We start from the raw sequence: 16,771 nt of genomic DNA on the forward strand, positions 1-16,771 counted from the left end.
CTGGACGCTGGGTGCATGGACATTACTTTAGGTGACATTGAGGTTCATTCTGAGGATGATGAGGAGCTTAAAGGAGTACGAAGGGCATTAAAATTCGGAAAATGGCCCCGCGATTTACGCAGATTTGAAGCACAATCAAAAACGCTACACTATCTTGGATCGCTAATTTACAACGGTGAAAAAATCGTTCTACCAAGTTCACTACGAATGAAGGCTCTGGAGTCAGCACACTCGGGGCACATAGGAGAAGTATCGATGAAAAGGATAATGCGGGAATTCTTTTGGTGGCCGGGAATGGCCACTGAAACAGAACAGTTCGTGAAAAATTGTTCAACTTGCTGCCAGCTAGCAAGGAAAAATCCCCCGATCCCTTTATCATCTCGTGAATTGCCCGAAAATCCATGGGAAGTTATTCAGATCGACTTCCTCGAAATTCCGGGGTGCGGATCAGGTGAGTTCCTTGTCCTCGTGGACACTTATTCACGATTCCTCTCAGTCGTCGAAATGCGCCGGACGAACGCCGATTGCACAAATGCAGCCTTGTGTGAGATTTTCAAACGATGGGGAGTTCCACGAATCATCCAAAGCGATAATGGGCCTCCATTTCAAGGATCTACGTTCTGTACTTTCTGGGAGGAGAAGGGCGTGAAAGTTAGAAAAGCGATACCTCTAAGCCCGCAGTCAAATGGTGCTGTGGAACGGCAGAACCAGAGCATTATCAAAGCGATTGCGGCGTCAAAAATTGATGGGGAAAGCTGGAAAAAAGCTTTGGAAAGGTACGTACACAACCATAACACCTTAATCCCTTACACTAAACTAAACATTACACCCTTTGAATTGTTGGTTGGGTGGAAATTTCGAGACACATTTCCTAGCCTTTGGGGAAGCTCCACCAATAAATGCTTGGGTCGCATTGATATACGGGAGAAGGACACGGAGGAGAAATTGATTAGTAAGCTAAACGCGGATAAGTCCCGGGGCGCTAAGCCTTCTGATATTGATGTCGGAGACGTCGTTCACCTGAGCCAGCAAAGGAAAGCTAAAACCGACCCAATCTTCTCGGCGGAACGCTATAACGTTGTCGCTAGGCAGGGAGCCAAAGTTGTGGTTGTCAGCCAAAATGGAATTCAGTACGCGCGAAACATACAGGACGTCAAAAGAGCCCCATATATGGAATTGGAGAACGACGAATCTTTGGTAGTTGGAGATCAATCAAATGAATCGACGATTGTTGTTGCCGATAACCATTCCTCGTCGCCAGCCAAAACGGAACCAAAAGATCTACAGGCGCCAGGGAAAAATCTTCGTTCTCGAGCAGATCTAAAAAAGCCACCTAGATACAACAGTGACTACATTTACAACGTCTTCCAGTGAAATGATATTCCCAAAACGGTCAAAACAATATCTAAAACGAAAAATAACACAAGCTTCGATTAACCCAAATGGTCAACAAGAATATAAACTAAGCTTAATAAAGTAGGGAAATGACGGCTTTGGCAGGTTTTGTTCTATTATTGGCAGGGGGGAGGGGGTTATGACTGACTAGGCTCAAATTTGGCACAAACATTCTTTGCATATAAAAGAATATTGTGGCCAAATTTAATAAAATTTGCTCGACAAAAACCCCCCTGACAATAATAGAACAAAACCTGCTAAAGCCGTATTTTCCCCTAATACTTACAAAACCTTGGCTTTCCTCCTTGATATTATAAATAATCGCAAATCATACGGGGATAATAATGTGTACTCGCACGGGATTATTATAGGCTATTGTAGGTATTTGACTTGCGATTTATGTATCTATATAGGGTATCCAATCATGGTTTGAACCATTTTTAAATCAGTAGAAATTACCATCTCATTGGCAGGAAATGAACCTAAAAGTATGGATGGCATATTTAGGTATACTGGAAGTGATAGAGTTTATTTAAACATTCGTACATATTGTTTAAGTAATAAAATGGAGCGATTTAAAAACGTCCGTTGCGCTAAATCCCCTCCACCATCAGTGGCATAATTTCAAAAAGCTCGTAAATGACGCATTTTATGACACAGGAGTGAGATCAATATATCAAAAGAACTATTTTTATCTGTACTCGATTGACATCATCATACAATTGAGAAACAGTTTTAAATAGTTAAAATAGTAACACTTATACAAGGTAAAAACTGATCATGGTTTGACCTAAATTCGTACCATGGTTTGAACTTGTAAATGCAGTCGTATTCTGCTGCTATCCGCTAGGAGCACTGCATGCGCCTAGTTGGAGCATTTTGTTTACATTTCCAATATGAAAAAATCGCAATTTTCATATCGATAATTTAGACGATTTTCACACGTTTCGAGTTACTAATCCAATGCGAGAAGATGAATAGTAAAGCAAATTTGCTTTTCTATAGATTTCCTCAGCGTTTCATGCATGTGATTAGTATTATATTTAGGAGCTGCTGCAGTAGTTAAAACCATGGTACGAATCAAAAATATGTAATTATTAAGTTTTTTCAATGAAACTAAGCATAAATATGTGCACCCAGGATGTTTTTAGAAAGATAATGAACTAAGCTTCCATATATACTAGAGATTGCAGTTGTAACATGTCCCTTTAATGAAATAAATTAACTTTGTTTTGACGGCTCATCTGAAACCCGCCATTTGGTTCAAACCATGATTGGAAACCCTACGAATGATACGAATGAGAAACTAAAGAAATCGGTCCCGTCCCGAAATGCATAAAAGATCTCCACATAAATAAGTACCACTGACAGCAAAACCAAAACTGAGGGACGAGGTTGCAAGAAAGATGTCAAAACAGTGCACTCAGAAACAAAAAAATATTAAATCGGCATTAAAGACACTCAAAAAAAATTCAAGTGTTTTTTTAATATTTACATTACAGCGGTTAATGAAAATATATGTTTACAAAATTTTGAGTGAAGATAAATTAGGGTAGAGAAGGGGAACAATGTAGAGAATGATGGCGAAATTGATAATAATAATAAATAAATTAATCGATTAAAATAATTAAATTCAAACAAAATAAAAAAAAACTTTATTGAAGGAAAAGATTTAATATTAAAATAAGCAAAAAGAGGATTGGCATCACTGACAGACATCAAGTAGTGTAGAGCTGAGAGAGCGCGAAAAAATCGGAGAGATTTGTTTGACGAGCTTGGTTGGATTGGAAAGCAAGAAGCTACGATTGGGCATTCCGTTAACGATTGTTGAAGCGCACGGAGGTGTTTGAAAAGTAAATTAAAGATAAAATGGCTGACAAATCGGCTAAGCGATGCCACACCCGTAACGCGAGGGTTTCAGATATAAAAACTTCTGGTTTTATCTTCAACGGTCGGTACTGCAGAACGTTGAAGACAAAACTCGCAAAAAGTCCTCCCAATTGACGTCGTAAGGTCACAAATGCTTCCGTCAGCGATATAAGGGAAAATCTAGTTTTTTTTTGTCTTTATTAGCGAGACTTTCAGACCTGGGCAGGCTCGTCTCGAAACTGGAGGTCCTCACATGCACTAAAAATGCTCTGCGGATGAGTTTTAAACTAAACAATTTCTTAACATATTGGTTTACAATATTTCCCGAACAACTTTAAATAAGACGGCAATTTTCTAAATCCCACACTAACGCCGCCTAACGGTTGCGTTCTGAACTAAACAGTTTCTCAACATATTGAGTTTTGATCCTCGAACAATTTTGTAGAGGATGACAACTTTCTAAATCCCACAGATTCGGCTATATCAAACCGAACTGGTAGGTTCATATACACTAGCACTAGTGGAAGAACCCCAAGTAATTTATTTCCTTGGCTTATAGGACCGCATGGGATCATAGATGAATTTAGAATTTGTTTCGCAACGCCATAATTTTTTTTAAATGTTATTCATCAAATTGACTATTTTGGTTGGTTCCATTGGTTCCGGACCTTCGGAGGACCAGCAAAAGATTCATTGGACTTGAAAAATGTTCTCAGCGAGACTATCTATCCCCTTTATTATTTTCCCGAAAAAATCGCGTTGATATCATTTTAATTGACTTCTATATAACAGATTCTCGGACTGTTGTTCTGTTTGCAGCAGACGAATTCTCGTGTTATGAAAGTTGAAGCGAGTTGGGGAAGGTTTAAAACAGACGTCAGGGACGGAAAGATTAATTTCTGCATAAAATTCTTCTAAACTCTCATCTTCTGGCTTTCTCAGTCTGAAAATTATTCAAACGGGTTTACAATTGCATTGGTTGACGTTTCGGCTCGTTTATTGGGTATTTTTCGAGGGAATAGCTATCTACCGTGTTTCCTACACTTAACAGTTTTTCCCTTGAAGGAGACCCAATAAACGGACCGAAACTTCGGGAAATACAAATGTAAACCCGTTTGAATAATTTTCAGACCAAAAAAGCCAAAAAATAGGAACAAATATCACAGTCAAACTATAATCAATTCAAGAATTTCCTAATGATAGAACAATGTTAAAGCTATAAATACAATAACAATTTCAGAAAGCAACAAACATTAGTCAGTTAAGCACTACATTTCAATCTCGCGACAATAAACTTTATATTATTTTTATAATATTTTAGAATATTTTTAATACCTAGTGGCTCTGGAAAAATTGAACTCAAAAACATTATAACACCGATTAAAAATGCGACCCATACTATTACAGTTGCCTCTCCACATCTCGATATTAAGGTCACTCCTGACGGAATCCAAGTTTCAAAGTGCTCGCGTTTTCGGGGGCACACCACTCGATACGGAAGAAACGCACAACTGTCATTTTTGTTGATTTAGTTTTGCTGCGTTGCAGCGCGTGAAAAAATAAAAATGACAGTTGTGCGTTGCTTCCGTATCGAGTGGTGTGCCCCGAAAACGCGAGCACTTTGAAACTTGGATTCCATCAGGAGTGACCTTAAAGGGAGATCGAGGAATTGGAGGAAAATTTAAGTGGTTACTAGATCAGAAAAAGCTCGTTGCTATGAAAAACGATAACAAAACAAATATCATCCATTGTTTTTAATGTGTTTTTTATTGTTCAAAGTTGGGCTAGTAGCCTAGAAATTTGAATATATCGACATAGAGAGAAAGAATTCTGAACAAAATATGACCAGAACATCAAGATAGGGAGGTTATCGAGATGTAGAAAGTCCAAATGTATGGAGATCGAAGGGACCGAGAAAACCATCGACATAGGGAGAGATATCGAGATATAGAACATCGAGATGTAGAGAGTCGACTGTAATAGGAAAATGAAAGCCGTAGTAGGTAAGCGAAAGAATTCAGCATTTATCGTAATACGCCTTCTAATATTGGTGTTTGGCTGTCAATGAAGTTTTGACGTAGGACTTACGTCTCTCTTTACTATACCGGGTGTCATTTCAAAATATTCATATCGACCGCGTTACGCTGTGTTGAAAGATTTTAAACGTTAATAGCGTTCGTCTCAGTGGACGAATTTCTGCGATAAGCCTCTCAATCGAGAGATTTCAAGTATGCCTTCCATGTCCATGCTTGATAAGACCCGAAAAACTTGTTTCAATAGGCATGAAACTGTTTTCAATGAAAAACATTGAGATCAAGGGAACCTATAAATATGGGTACAGCATAATTCTTGCATCATTCCATTACCACGTTCTGATTGGTGCAGACACCAGCGAATGAGCAGCCGCTGGGTCTGCCGAGAAGCCATAAAATAGCGCAACGCGATTTTTTCCTTTCATTCTGACCGGGACAAGCGAAGCAACCGCATCATCGATTGAACAGCACTCACACCTTTTAGCAGGGAATGAAGTCTGCATCGACCGCTTTTTCGGCTCGACACCATCGAAGCGACCATCATCAGCCGAAACCTAGCCAGCAGCAGCAGCAGAGTCGAGCCGAGACCGGCCGGCATCGGTGCTGAGCCGAGACATGCTGAAGAAAAGCCACATGATGCAGCATGTATGTCCAGAAAACAAACGGTTCTTCAGAGAGCCAATAATAGAGATCAATATCAATGCTTTCAATACCCTTCGGGATAGAAATTGTACTTGGGTGCCAAATCCAATATTCTAGAGATAACATTTTATGCGTGATTTTCATAAATAGCGTCAAAACTAACAGTGGATAATTTTTCTGATTTAACCGCGAAGTGGACGAAGGACTTCGCTTGACCACGCCTTTAAATCAGAGCATTAGTGATTAATCAAAGATTTAATCATGATTAATGAATAATGGGTTTAATTAATCATAATCATGCAAAAATATGATTTAATCATTAATCACTACTCGTTAATCATAGAATTTTACATTTGATCACTAATCTTTAATCATATTCATAATTGTTTACAGTTTATTCATTAATCATTAATTTTAATCATTGCTTACAGTGCTTTTATTCATTAATCTTTAATCATAATCATGCATAATCATGGAATTTTTATACCTTTTAATAACCCAATTTGGTAGAAAGGTTACTTGATTATTGATTGCATAGTGATCATTCAATTTAAATATTCATAATCATTAATCATATCGATCGTTAATCATTAATCATATACATATTGTGACAACATTTAATCACGATCGTTAATCGTTAATCATACTCCAACCGTTTTATTCATTGATCATAATCGTTAATCATTGTCAAAAATTAATTTATTCGTTAATCATAATCATTAATCATTGTCAAAAATGAATAAATCATCAATCATAATCTTTAATCATAGAGTTGAATGATTTAATCATAACAAATTTAATCATTCATTAGTAGCTTTATTCATTAACGCTCTGCTTTAAATATTCATAAGATATCCAAATCTCTCACATAATATTATTTGGATAAAAAAACACCGATAACAGCTCAAACATTAATAAACTATCAATCGATTTTTCATCAAATGTTGGATTTTTTGGCATTGTTAAAAAATATGTAGAAAAACATTGTTTGATACTGACCGCACACAAAGCGAACGTGACTGCATGATCGTCCCATGTTACCAATTCTAAGTCTTATCACCCGAAATCCCATGTCCGGGTGTTTCCTTCCTTCTACTACTAACAATGTTGTCTCAGAAAAGAACACGTACTTCCCACCTGAACTGCAATTCTAAGCTCGCTTGCCCGGCTTATTGGCCTGTATCTAGAGAAAAGTCCCGTTAGGAAATAGACGCCAGCAGCGAGCAACAAACGTAAAAAAGAAGAAGCCCTTCTCGAACGCGTTGATGATGATGACGCTTTGGCTGACAAAGAAACGGGATACAAGACACTAGCTGATTGGCCCACCAATTGGGAAGCAGAGAAGATTCAAAATAAGGTATAAAAGAAAAGTGCATTCGCTCGCAGAGCATTCCAGTTCGAGACAGCAACACGTACGGACGTGTTTTTTGCTCGCGCATTTTTTCGAAGTGTTTTTTCTCGTTCTTTCGCTGTTTACGTTTTCGCTTGTCGCGTTGACGTTATTTTCTCCCGGACCCGTTATGGGAGACTCGGTGGCCGATTCGGTCGCTGGAAAAGTGCTTAAGCGCACTGCTCTTGGAGGCGCGGGTAACCCCTCCAAGCAGCTTTTGCAGAGCAACGTGTTCTCACCGTTGCCGCTTGATGACGCCGGCAATCCGCCGAAAAAGAGGAAGAAGCAGCAATCGCAGCTGCCGCAGGTGCAACCGGAGCGGAAGGAGAAGTGCCCGCCCGTGTTTGTGAAGGGCGATCCGCCGGATTTACGCCCAAAAATTCGCCAGCTGATCGCTAAGGGGCTGAAATGTACTTTTCGGCTCTGCAGCGAGGGCGTGAAAGTGATGCCGGCCAACAGGGACCATCATCAATCCGTCGTGGAGTTCCTCGAGGTCCACAAGTATGAGTACTACACTCATGACCACCCCGGCACGAAGCCGCTCAAGGCTTTGCTGCGAGGACTTCACGACATGAAGGAGGAAGAGCTCCAAGCAGAGCTTGAAAGTTGCGGACTGAAGCCAGTAGCCGTCCACAAGATCGCTCGTCACGACAAGGCGAGGAAATATCGCGACCAGCTTTACCTGATCCATCTGGAGCACGGCTCCACTACCTGGAAGGACCTGAAGCTGGTTGGCGTTATAAATTACACCGTCGTTGACTGGGAGCGATATCGGCCAGTGCACCGCGATGTCACGCAATGCACCAACTGCTTCAATTTCGGGCACGGCACCAGAAACTGCCGCATGAAGCCGCGCTGCAACAAGTGTAGCATACTGTGTCAACATAAAATTCAGTAAACATGTCATCTGTAAAACATCATCATAAAATAGAACACTTTATAACATCTTGCTAAAAACATGAAACATTCCCATAGCTTTTCAATCAACAGAATTCTCAGACCTTCTCACGGTTATAAAATCTTACTTGACATTTCATAACGACAAAAAGCAAACCAAATGCAAACACTTGAAAATTAATTATTGCTAACCTCTTCCAAATTTCTACCGAGACGATGACCCATGTCATCGACACCATACTTAAACCTAAACGTTCACCCTAGACAATCGATTACTGCGTTAGTGTAATTCGATCTCTTAGCCTACGACCAAGCGCATCGTTCCCACGATGCAAGTGACGAACGGTCGTTCATACACATACTTGTAACACAGAGCTAATCAACTCTGATTGGTTAATTCTACACACCGAAGGTTAACTCCAAGTACCGCCCTCTTTTCAATACAATCATTATAATTTTTCGGAAAAAACCTGTAACCAAAATGTAGAAAATAAAGGAATTCTAAAAACGACTATCGAACCGTGCACATCGTTTGTGAAAGAATTCCGCGACAAAGTAAACGATAGGAAGAACAGTAAATGGCGACCAGTTGACAGCTAAGCCTTTCGACTTAGAACCGCGACGTTAAGTGATCAATGAGAAAAAGTGAAATTCACATTGTAATCGCGCCGCACATAAACAGTGCTCTATGAGAAAAGTGAAACTAACATAGCGATCGCGCCGCACATAAACGGTGACCAATGATAAAAGTGACACGAAGAAAAAATATTCAAATTCCGTGCCCGGATGTTTAATGCAGTGTGCTTAATGCAAACACTCTCTGTACAGTGTTTATGGTCACATCGACGAAATGTTCGTCATAAAGGCACCTTACATGAATCATAATGAACAGTGACAGTGCACAGAGTTAAAATCTATAATAATATTTATGACTCGAGATATAGATTTTCGTGAAGATGGGGAAGCCGAACTCAAAACAAGTTCAAAATAGTGGAGATCCGCAAGTGAACATATTGAATAAATTGGACATTCACGATTCATTACACGAATCGCATGAAATAAAGTGGTTATTAATTTTGTTGGTGTGGTGTGTACAGCTAGTTATTACAATTTACCAGCTATTCAAGCGCCATTCGCGCGCGCAAACGCTGAAATTAGCTAAGTCAATTGCGAATTTACAGACAGTATAAAGTGGACTCGTATGCCATGTAAAAATCGCACAGTGAAGTGAATGAGCGGAAAGCGGAAAAAATCACCGAAGAACGTAAGACAAAGGACGACGAGAAAACGAACCCGGACCAAAAACATCAACAGGAAGACCCAGAGGAAGGCGTCACATTGGCATATGGCAAGCGGAGCAGCAATCCGGTGAGCAAGTTCCAATTGGAAATTCAATTTGCCTTTTATTATATTATATCATTGGTGTTTATAAAATTATAAAAATTGTAAAATTTGTCGATCATTTATTTATATTACTGGTGTTTGAAAATTCTTGAAAATGTCAATAATTTAATTATATCATCGGTGTTTGAAAATTATTGAAATTATCATTTTTCTTTATACATATATTGTCAATGTTAAAACAAAATTTATTCGAGATGGACAGTGATTGGCAGGATTTTTTAAAGTTATTGAGTGACATAGGTCAGGGTAAAGGAATCGGTGTTTTTGCGCCTAGTAAAACAAAGAATGAGGATCCAAAAACTTGGGAGGAAATGATAGAACGAATTAACGAATTGCCAGGAGATGAGCCAATTACTTGGCAACAGAATAAATAAAAAAAAAAATGAATGAATATTTAATTTTTTAATAATATAATTGAAATTTAAGATAAATGAGTGGAGAAATCGAAACCGAAATAGGAAATTTGATAGGAAAATTGCATAATATAAAAAGTAATTTGAAAAAGGCACCTTTCAGAAAGTACCTCAGATGTACTATTACAGAAAAAATTAAGTCAACAAAAATTATATATAACAGAATTATTCAAAAACTTCAAGACCACGAACTTATTCTTGATAATAAACATTTCGATTTTTTTATTAAAGCAGCTCGTCTGGAATACGACGAAATTATCTGTTTACTACAGGTAAAATTAAAAAGTTATTTGAAACCGTTATCTTTGAAATCAGTAGTTTATGTCATTATTTTCAGTAACAGATTGTCTAAAAATTCTACCAAAATAAATATGGCGTTAGACATAAAACTGCCTCGAACTAGCGTCCCTGATTCCAAACATATGATGGAAATCCAGGAGGTATGAAATCATTTACTGATGCAATAAGTTTAATTGAAACTATTGTATCGGCAGATCAACAAGTTGCTGCCATTCAGCTCATTTTAACTAAGCTGACTGGTAAAGCTAGGATTTATTCATAGTGGTTCCAGCAAACTATCAGGAAATTAGAAGTAAAATTACTGCTAATTGCACAGATAAAAGCAGTTCAGATTTAGCTCTAGCAAATCTGAAAATGTTAAACCTAGAAAAGGACAAGAAACATCAGGATTTACTAGGAAATAGACATACTTACGGATAAACTTAAACATGCTTACATTCGGGAAGAAGTTCCGAATGAAGTAGCAACAAAATTAGCAAATAAGGCTGCGATACAAACTTTGATAACTGCATCGCATAAACAAGAAACAAAATGCTTCTCAAGGTGGGAAAATTCGATACCCTTTCGGAAGCATTGAATATTGTTGTTGAAAATGAGAATTTCAACAATGAATCATCCGCATCAATGATGCAGATGAGGACATTTTTCCCTCAAACCAAACCAAATTATCAATCAAATTATCCAAATCGCAACCACGGCAACAGCACTAGAGGAAATTTCAGAAATTTCTCTCGTCAAAATCCACGTCAAACCAGGTCAAATTATACTCAACAAGCAGTAAACAGATATCCGAGATACAACTACCCGAACAATAACCTACAACGTCTAAGGCAACAAAATTGGATCCATCCAGGAAACAGAAGAATTTATCATATGAACGAGACACATGGTTCTAGTTCATTGCCTTCAAATCAGTCTGCACCGAACGGTACATCGTCCCAACCAGTAGGTCCAGTAGGTTTTATGCACAGTAATATGATGCCACCGCAACGGCAACAACAACAGCAAACACAACATGCACCATGCAATTTTTAGGGACACCATTCCAACAGTCCCCGTACTCACAATGAACCTGAACGCTTCAAATTTCATAGCGGTCAATGTTCAAATGACAAATGCTAGAAATACGATCATTATAGATTGCGGGGCGGACATTTCTATTTTCAAAATTAGTAATCTGAATCCCAATTATTTAATAAATCTAACGGACAAAATTAAACTAACAGGTATCACCGGCGATAAAATTGAAACCATCGCGTTGGCGGAAACTGAACTATATTTTGAAGGAGGATTGTGCATCAAGCATAAATTCCACCTAGTGAATAATGAATTCCCTATTATGACTGACGGCATTTTATGTCGTGATCTATTAAGTTTCACTAAATGCATACTTGATCATGACTCTTGGCTCCTTCAGTTTCGTGTAAATAACGAAGAGATAACAATACCGATTCATGATAATTTAAACAATGGCTTCATAATACCTAAAAGATGTGAAGTCGTCAGACGAATTGTAAATATTCCATGTACATACGATATGGTTGTACATTCACAGGAAATATTGCCAGAGCGTTTTCTGTGGAAATACCATTATATCATCTAATAATCCTTATGTTAAATTTATAAATACTACAGAGAACCCTGTACATATAATGTATTCACAATTTCACCCCGTTATAGAACCGCTAAATAATTTCTATATAATGAAAATTGCTAGTAGTAAAAATAAAGAAAATCGTCAATACGATATTCTTAATCAAATTAACTTCGATGGCATATCACCAGATGCTATGAAAGGTTTGAAGAACTTGATTGCAAAATATCAAGATATTTTTAGTTTACCTGATGATACTTTTAACATGTAACAATTTTATACTCAACAAATTCCTCTTCAAAACCACAGTCCTATTTATATTCCAAACTATAAAACTTACATGCTCAAACAGATGAAATTCAGAGACAGGTCGATAAATTACTGAATGACAATATTATCGAACATTCAGTATCCCCATATAATTCTTCCAATATTATTGGTACCAAAGAAATCTGATACCAATGACAAAGAAATGGCGTTTAGTTGTGGATTTCAGGCAACTAAACAAGAAAATTCTTGTTGATAAATTCCTCTCCCCAGGATTGATAATATTTTAGATCAATTGGGAAGAGCTAAATATTTTCCACATTAGATTTGATGTCCGGATTTCATAAAATTTCATTAGACAAGAATTCGAGAAATTTTACTGCATTCTCAACACAGTCTGGACATTATCATTTTACGCGTCTACCATTTGGATTGAATATAAGTCCAAATAGTTTCCAGCGTATGATGACAATTGCCATGGCTGGATTAACCCCCGAATTAGCTTTTATCTATATTGATGACATCATTGTGATTGGTTGTTCAGTCAATCATCATCTTATGAATCTTGCTAAAGTCTTCGACAGATTGAGATTTTATAATCTGAAACTCAATCTAAGTAAGTGCAAATTTTTTCAACCTGAAGTTACCTATCTAGGTCATAAGATAACCGATAAAGGTATACTACCTGATCCTTCTAAATTTGACACAATTAAAAATTATCCAGTTCCATCTAATGCTGATGAAACTAGACGATTTGTGGCTTTTTGCAATTATTACAGGAAATTTGTTCCAAATTTTGCAAAAATTGCAAGTCCTTTAAATAATTTACTCAAGAAAAATTCAAAATTTACTTGGACAGATGAATGTCAACATTCATTCAACATGTTACGTAATTATTTAATGTCACCAATGATTCTTCAATATCCCGATTTCAGTAGAGAGTTTATTTTAACGACAGACGCTTCAGATATTGCTTGTGGAGCAGTTTTGTCCCAAAAATTTGACAATAGCGACTTACCGATAGTATTTGCAAGCAAAACTTTTACAAAAGGCGAAAAGAATAAACCCGTAATTCTCAAGGAGCTGACAGCAATACATTGGGCTGTTAACTACTTTAAACCTTATTTATATGGTAAAAGTTCATTGTAAGAACAGACCACAGACCTTTAGTATTTTTGTTTGGAATGAAGAATCCAAAACTCAGAAACTAACAGATATGCGTTTAGGACTTGGAAGAATTTGACTTTGTTGTAGAATACATACAAGGCAAAGCAAATGTAATCGCAGACGCTTTGTCACGTATTGTTACAACGTCCGATGAATTGAAAAATATCAACATTCTGAAAATCAACACAAGAGCAATGACCCGTAAGCAAAATAAAATGTTAAGACCAGCCGAAACGACAAAAGTTGCTGTAAGTAAAGAGCCTGATCATCTACATACGTAACCGAAAACCCGAGCATTACTAATAAATTGAATAAGTTAGCAATTAGATATGATAACAATGTTCTTGAAATGATAATCTTATCAAAGAACAGAAAAAATGTATTGCATCAAGTGCAACAACAGTTTATAGCAAACGGAATTCAAACTTTAGAGTTTGCTCTTCTGAAGTTAGAAAAATATTATTCTCTATGAAAATTGAACAAATAGCATTGTCTTCGGATAGTGAACTATTCAAACTATGGCCAATAAATATATTCAAAAGAATTATGAATGAAAAAGTTAGACACGTGCAAATTGTAATTTTTACTCCACCAAAATTTATATCGGATGGAAAGATGATTAACGAACTAATGAGAAGCAATCATGAAACCCTTCTAGGAGGACATATAGGACAACATAAACTATACCTTAAGATAAGAGAAAATACAAATGGAAAGACATGAAAGGTTGTATAGCACAATTTGTTAAAAAATGTGAACTATGCAAAAGAAATAAAATTATTAAGCATACTAAAGAAAAGTTGGTTCTTACCACAACCCCTTCTAAACCTTTTGAAGTAATTTCAATTGATACAGTTGGACCCCTTCCATTATCCGGCAATAATAACAATCGATACATCGTTACAATCCAATGTGATTTAACGAAGTATGTAGTTTTAATACCTGCACATAGTAAAGAAGCTAATGTTATTGCAAAAGCATTAGTCGAAAATTTCATTCTAACATATGGAAATTTCCTTGAATTAAGGTCAGATCAAGGAACAGAATATAAAAATCAAACATTGGAGCAGATATGCAAAATTTTAGAAATAAAACAAAACTACTCAACAGCTTATCATCCACAAACCATAGGATCACTAGAGAGAAATCACAGATGTTTGAATGAATATCTGAGATCTTTCACCAATAGACATCATACGGATTGGGATAATTGGTTAAAATTTTACAGTTTTTCTTATAACACTACCCCACATTCTGATCATCAATTTACCCCATTCGAATTAGTCTTTGGCAAAAAGCACAGTTACCCAAACGAAATATACGAAAAGGAATAGAACCATTATACAACTATGATGACTATTATCATGAACTTAAATACAAAATTACAAAATCGAATGAAATTGCCAGAAGAAATCTAATTGGACAAAATGGACACGAACGAATCAAGCAAATCAAAACGTTAATCCAATGGGCTTAAGTATTGGTGACCTTTTGTATTTAACAGTAGGGGACAGGAAGAAACTCGATTCTTTTTACTCAGGTCCTTACAGAGTTATCAAAATAGATGATCCAAATTGTAAAATAAGACATCATTTGACAGCAAGTAATGATCTTATTACAGTCCATAAAAATAGACTCATTAAAGCATAAAAAAAAAAAAAGTAACATTTGATACAATTTTACTTACAATTTTGTACTTATACATTTATAAAAAAAAACAATACCAACATAGAACTAATTTAGACTCAAGTACCGAGCCTAACTCCCATAAAAAAAATAATAATGAAAAAAAAAATCAAATGGGATAGGTGAAAATTCTTAGTCTTGCACTAAGAAGTGCGAAATTCGGTTAGGATCAAAAATTAGATTTTTTTTTCTATGCTCTTAAAAATTTTGTGAACGGTATTTGGAGAATAACTATTACGGAATGATTTTATTCCATTACATGATTCTCCCAAAAGGGGAAGGTGTAGCATACTGTGTCAACATAACATTCAGTAAACATGTCATCTGTAAAACATCATCATAAAATAGAACACTTTATAACATCTTGCTAAAAACATGAAACATTCCAATAGCTTTTCAATCAACAGAATTCTCATACCTTCTCACGGTTATAAAATCTTACTTGACATGTCATAACGACAAAAAGCAAACCAAATGCAAACACTTGAAAATTAATTGTGGCTAGCCTCTTCCAAATTGCTACCGGGACGATGACCCATGTCATCGACAATTCATACTTAAACCTAAACGTTCACCCTAGACAATCGATTACTGCGTTAGTGTAATTCGATCTCTTAGCCTACGACCAAGCGCATCGTTCCCACGATGCAAGTGACGAACGGTCGTTCATACACATACTTGTAACACAGAGCTAATCAACTCTGATTGGTTAATTCTACACACCGAAGGTTAACTCCAAGTACCGCCCTCTTTCAATACAATCATTATAATTTTTCGAAAAACAACTCTCACATCCATATCACACGTGGTGTGGCTGCACAAAGAGAATGCGTTGCTGGCAGAGATTTCAATTAGATTTCGAGCTTCATTATTTTCGGTTGGCCAAACAAGCCAAGCAGCGCACCCCAGGCCGAGATATGCCACAAGTCTGTGCGGCAGCAAGGATAGAAGAAGGTGCCCATACTTGGACCCCGGTCAGCCGGCCCGCCAGTGCAGTGGCAAACCGGAACCAAAACCGAAGCCGGCCATCATCATCCGCGCAAAAGTCAACTTCGTAGTACCCCGGAATTCGGGCCGTTGTTGTCAGTAGTCGGTGGTGGTGATCGTTGCAAACCAGACGGAACTTCAGCGGTGGAAAAGAACAGCAAACAGGAAAGAAGGTCAATCCGGTCGAGACAGTATTTAATTTGGTGCTGGGAGGACATATTCCCATCAGTAGAATCGTTTCCATTAATTTCATTTTCAGTTTCATCGCTTAAATTGGGCACGTTGCCACCGATGCGCGCTTGTCATTGCAGGTCTTTGGATGGACTAAATTGGTGACAGGGGAGACAAGTGATTCTGACTGCAATTGAATCATTTTGCAAGGTGAACGGAGTTTTGTTTAGGGGGAAGTTTTCATAATGACCGGCATTAACATTTCGATTACAGCTTTATGATATTGGTTTATGTTTTATTTTAACTTTCTGTTATATGGATCTTTTTATTGACTCACGAGGCACACTCACTATGGCCATTATTAGTCAGTTTCATTTTGGTTTCAAACACCACCAATAAACAACATTATTCTCAAAATTTGCAGCTCGATCTGAGTGTATATTAGCAGACAAAATTTGATTATTCAATTCAATTAGTGTAATGACTGTAAATTCGAAAATCAATAAAGCAACATTCTTTTGTCATAATAACTGTTCTATATTAAAACGTCATCTGA

This window comes from Armigeres subalbatus, unplaced genomic scaffold (genome assembly GCF_024139115.2).
Source record: "Armigeres subalbatus isolate Guangzhou_Male unplaced genomic scaffold, GZ_Asu_2 Contig45, whole genome shotgun sequence".
Classification (NCBI taxonomy): domain Eukaryota; kingdom Metazoa; phylum Arthropoda; class Insecta; order Diptera; family Culicidae; genus Armigeres; species Armigeres subalbatus.